Source organism: Papio anubis, unplaced genomic scaffold (assembly GCF_008728515.1).
Source record: "Papio anubis isolate 15944 unplaced genomic scaffold, Panubis1.0 scaffold2160, whole genome shotgun sequence".
In the NCBI taxonomy this organism is placed as follows: Eukaryota; Metazoa; Chordata; class Mammalia; order Primates; family Cercopithecidae; genus Papio; species Papio anubis.
In genome coordinates, this window is record NW_022162198.1 from 1 (window position 1) to 5,437 (window position 5,437).

The window sequence follows — 5,437 nt, forward strand, 5'->3', positions numbered from 1 at the left end:
TCCTGGGTGTTTACAGCAGGCCATGTACTAAGGATTCACATAAAAGCGATAACAAATCTCATTTAAACTTCACAAATGGAAGTCAAAAAATACCACCTCTATTCTACAGATGTGAAAAGAGAGGCCTGAAGACCTCAAGCAACTTGCCCTAAATCATATCCTAATTAATCCCTAATCAATCATTAGCAGATGGAGAGGCAGGATTCAAATCCAGAATTCTTAACCAGTACCCAACAGTCCATCCACATCTTAACAATTATCCTCTACTGCCCCTTGGGCCCCCTGTCCCCAGAAGCCTGGCCAGCCAAGACTCACATCCCCAGGTGAGTGGTAACCACCAGAAGCGGCTGTGTCAGGGCTACTGCCATTGATTTTCTTTTTCCTGTTAGCTCCTGCTGGAACGCCAGGGCTCTTCCTCTTCCAATATTCTTTTAACTGTGGGAAAGAAGAGCAGTAACACTCATGAGAACTATCAGTGCCTACAGCCACATCCTCCTTCACAGTTTTGACAAACTACTCTTATACACCATCTGATTTAATGCCACCACCAACTGTACAAGGTGTTGTCACAATCCTTTAGTGACTGACAGGGATTGATATCATGGCTAGAAAAAAAAAAAAAAAGAAAGAAAGAAAAAAAGAAAAAGGCAATACTGGAACTTAAACTCTGTCTTCAGACTCCAAGCTCTGGGGTTTTGCCATGAATCAGCAGCTGCCAGGGACCAAAATCAGGGGCAGAGTTAGAACTGTAAACATGAAGCAGGCAGGAACTGTATGGTTTAGAGTCATACATGCTCACATGTCTGTTAGTGTGAAGAAGTGCACCAGTACCTCTCACGCTTTCATGTCAATGTGTCCTCATGGCAGAAGGCAGCTTTTTTTGTTAAGTCTGGGAATTTTTCAGAAAGAGGACAACCCAAGCCTGACTTCAGAGAGAAGTCTGGTATATACTTTGAAACCTATGTGACTGTCATCCCTAAGTACATTAATGTTTTATCTCAAGACAATCAAGGGAAAAAGATGCTTCAGAAAGATGTCCCACATTCATCCTGTGGCACTCAAAGTACCCCAGGGTTGAGATGATATGAGTAAGATTCAAAGTGTCCAGTTTAGTTTCCCAAGATCTACTCCACTGAAGATGAGCTAATCTCACTTCAGAGACCACTGACTGAAGGGCCGTCTGGTCCCAGAACTGTGGAGAACTCAGAAAAGAACGTTAAGGTCTCTCTGCAAAGTAGAAGCCTGGGAGAAAACCAAACCAAACCTGTTCTCCCATGGCCACCCAGAGATACTGTCAACGTTTTGAGCACACAGGGGAAGTGCAGGCTTTTCCCACTGTCAATGTCTATGTGAAGCGAGTAAGGCAGCCTGAAACCTCTTGCTCCTGGGTCCCATAGTGCCCATTCCCCTTCCAACTGGAAATTTGTGCTGTGACCAGAGGAACAGGAAATGGGGTGAGAAAACTTAGGGGACTGGGTTGTAAGATGAAAGGTTGGTCTTGCAGCAGTAATGACAGTTCCTAGGAGGACTGTGACATCACCACATTCCATTCCTCCCAGGGGAGGGGATCATATCAGCGCGATGCCTGTGTCACCACTCCATGATGGAGGAGGGAAACACAGGGTTCAGACCCAGGTCATGAAGACACACCAACAAGAAGACCCAGGGAGGTCGAGCTTGGGACAGCAGGGGAGGGAGGTCAGAAGAGTCTGCAGTAAAGGAGCCCGAGTCACCAGCCTAAAGTCACCTAGGGGCGACTGGCCGAGGTGGGAGCTTGAGGCCCGAGAGGACCAAGTCCTGAAGCATAAGCCCAAGAGCCAGGAGGTCGGGCAGAGGCGGCTTGGAGAGTGAGCAGTATGAAGCGGTGAGCCCAGAAGCCGCCCATAAAGATCACCCTGGAGTAAAGGTGGCAAGGGAGGAACTGGGCTGCTTGTTGAAGGGGGTGAGACTGACAAAATTTGGTTGGGGGAGGTGCAGAGTGGCTGGTGTTGGGGGCACAGTCGGTATGCCTCAGGAGTAGTTTGGATCTGGCAATGGTCTTGTCGTCGGAGGAGTTCTGTGACTGGGTTGGGGGAGGCTATGACGCAGTGCGTTTTTACCTTTTCTTGGCTGGGTGGAGTCTTTTCCTGTCGTGTTTTTCTGACATCATGGGAGTGCGGAGGGGAGGCCCGGTTGAAGATTCATCAGCGAAATCCAGTGAGCCTGCGGCTGGGCATCACCTCCAGTCTCACCTACCAGGCCGCTGTGCAACTAGGCAGGAAGGAAGGCGTAACCAGGGCCCCACTAGAACTCAGAGAGGCGTGGCCTTAATGCTCCAAGCCCATTGGTCAGTGAAAGATGAAAGGAAGGAGGTGTGGCCAGGCAGCAGCAGCAAGTGTCCACGAGGGACCTGTGCCATCACAGAAAAGCTGCCCATGCAGCTGTATTCCCGCCCACTCAGAGAGAGTGGAGGGGCGCCCACTGGGAGAGGGGGAGGGCTGGCTTTGCTTAAAAGCTTTCAAACTGTAAAAATAAACTTAAAAACTATACATGTATACTTTATATATATGTATCTGTGTGTGTATCTGTTTTCCTCAGAGCCGTCTTCATTATCCAACTTCTATGCAAGTCTATGATTTTGGCCTATATATTCATCTTCAAATGGAGTACAAAAAGAATTGCCGGTATCACCTTCACTGAGTACAGATCCTAGAAAAATGGAAAATCCATAGCATGTTTGATGATCTCACTTGAAGTAGACTATAACGCTCCAATAAACATTAATCGCCACCATTTCTGCTGTTACTTTATTCTCCTACATTGTTACAGATTTTTTGTTTCAACAGAAACCCGTTCATATTCTTGAAAACACAAAGCTTTTGAATAAAAGCAAGTGTCACCATGGAGGCTTGAGAGGGTGATCATTTTGAGGTCAGGAGTTCAAGACCAACTGGCCTATTATGATGATGCACCTGCCCACAAAACCAGCCAGGTGTGGTGGTGGGTGCCTGTGATCCCAGCTATTTGGGAGGCTGAGGCAGGAGCACTACTGGGAACCCGGAGACGGAGGTTGCAGGAGCCAAGTAAGCTCACCCCACTGCACTTCAGCCTCAGCAAGACAGATAAGACTCCATCTCTAAAAGATGTAAAATAAAAGAAAACAGCAAAATGACAATAAGCAAAAGGAACACAGAGCTTTCAATTTAATAAGCACTAAAGTTTTCATTGCTTAAGAGAAATACAAGTCTCATTATTCTAGAATCAATTGGCCTCTAAGCCTTGCAAATGAACTGAATTTCACTTGGCACTGTGCTTTGCAATCATGAAAACCAATAATTATGTTATGTCACTGTGTACTGCTTGTTACCTGAATTCCACTAGGTTGGGATCATGGGTTGAATCTTTCATTTTCCTGCAACCGTGCCTATCCCAAACCAAATCTTTCAGAGCCCGCAGCCATGCCATGATGAGCATTCTCTGGCAAATGTAGTCTATGGACTAGCAGCACCAGCAGTAGCAGCACCTGAGATCTTTTCATAAGTGTAAACTTTCAGGCCCCATCCTGGACCTGGTGAATAGAGACTCCTGGAGGGTTCAGCAGTCCCAGCCTGCAGTCCCTCCAGGTGCCCAACCCTGCATACTGCAGGCACATGCTCTCCTGTGGAACCAAAGCCAGATGAACATGCGTGCCTGCTGCAAACAATGACATGCAATGAAAAGACATAAATCTCCTTCCTACTCCCACCCTGTATCCAATGCCTTTATTTTTGTGAGTTCAATAAGAAAACAAGTGGTAATCAGAGATTTAGTCTAAAACAGATATATTTACAAGTGTCAGTTTGGCAACTGCGCCTGATCCTCACAAACCAGTGACATCCTTTACATCTCAAGTTTTAAAAGTATCTTCAAGCGAACAATGTGAGACTGCAGTCGTATAATAAAAACACCAAGTAGACTGTACGTCCAAACCTCATTAGAGAAGAAAAGTGGAATCCATTATTATAATGTTCGCACCGCAATGGTGAAACGGGCGCGGAAGCCTTTTCACCCTCACGCCGTCAGAATTAAACCAGAATACTCCATTCTTTCAAAGCCTAGCCAGGCAAGTTTTATCGTAAAATATTTCATAGTTTAATGGATATAAAGCAGATTCCTGGTAGGCACATTTGTGATACCCGCAAAGAGATAGAACTAAAAAGCTCCAATTCCGTCTCAACCCTAAAAACAAAAGTCCTGTAAACTACGAGTAATACTTCAGCATTAGCCCTAAAGCCTTCAATTATGAAAAGATACCGCCAAACCTACCAAAATCAAAACTAAACTCGACCAGGAGAAGTAGTTCACGCCTGTAATCCCAGCATCATGCCATGCGGAAGGAGTGCTCGGGTCAGGAGTTCAAGACTACTTGGGCAGCATAGCTAATTCACATCTCCACAAAGCCTTTAAAAACCAGCCAAAAGTGGCACAGAGCTGTAGTCCAGCTACTTGGCAGGCTGAAAATCGCTTTGCCCGGTAAGGAGTTCAAGGCTTCGCAGAAGCTATGATATGGCAATCGCACCCAGCCCAAAGTGACAGAGAATGAAACCCAGATCGCCATTTTCTCCGCCCCATGTTTACACTAAAATCATCGCCGCGCCGCCTCACCGCGTGGCATGCACTTCTGCTGTCGTGACTATGGAGGTGGGCTTAGCAAAGAGAGAAAGAAGGAAAGAAGGAGGGAAGGAAGGAGGGAGGGAACAAAGAAAGAGAAAGGGGAAGGAAGAAGAGAGAGGGAAAAGAAAGAAAGAAAAGAAAGAAAGAAAGAGGAAAGAAAGAATGGAGAGGGAGGAAAAGGAATGGAAGGAAAAGAAGAAGGAGAAGGAAAGAATGATGAAAGAAAGGAAAGAAAGAGGAAAGAAGGAAAGGAAGGAAGGAATGAATGATGGATGGAATGGAAGACTTAAATGGAATGAAATAAATGAAATGGAATGGAAATGAATGGAATGCAGAAATCAAAGAAATGTCGCGAAACGGTGAGATTTTCAGCAAAGGCAGTGGGAAGATGACACATGGAAAGGGGAACCTGGAGCTCTGTCCTTGTTGGTGGAGAATCCGAGTCACTTTTTCCCGGAGGATAATTTGAAAATTTTGATTAAACCCTAAAAATTATTTTCCTCCAGAAAATCTTACTCAACGAATTCAGTCCAAAAGTGTTTGGTCAGTCCCATTAAAATGCGCCATATGGTAAAATTCACCCCGGGTGGTAAATGACAAACTCAAATAACTGCTTGTTAAAACGCATTACAGACATATTGACTGCCATAGAAATATGCCCAAAATATAGTAAGTGACAAAAGTATTATGATTCACCTTAAAGGTTTATATGCATAAAAACTTTATAAAAGCAACAAACCAGAATGTTTCGAAGGTACCAAAGATTTTTAGCAATGTCGCAACCCCAGAACGAAGTAATACCGAA

The 5,437-nt window shown here is 45.2% G+C and overlaps 1 long non-coding RNA gene across 1 annotated transcript in view; it reads right to left on the minus strand.

The window, feature by feature from the left end:
- Positions 1–79: 79 nt before the first annotated feature.
- LOC116272824 overlaps positions 80–5,437 on the minus strand; it is a 6,644-nt gene continuing 1,286 nt past the window's right edge. Inside the window, exon 2 of the long non-coding RNA XR_004181381.1 lies at positions 80–435. This is a non-coding gene — a long non-coding RNA (uncharacterized LOC116272824). The remainder of the gene's footprint in view (positions 436–5,437) is intronic.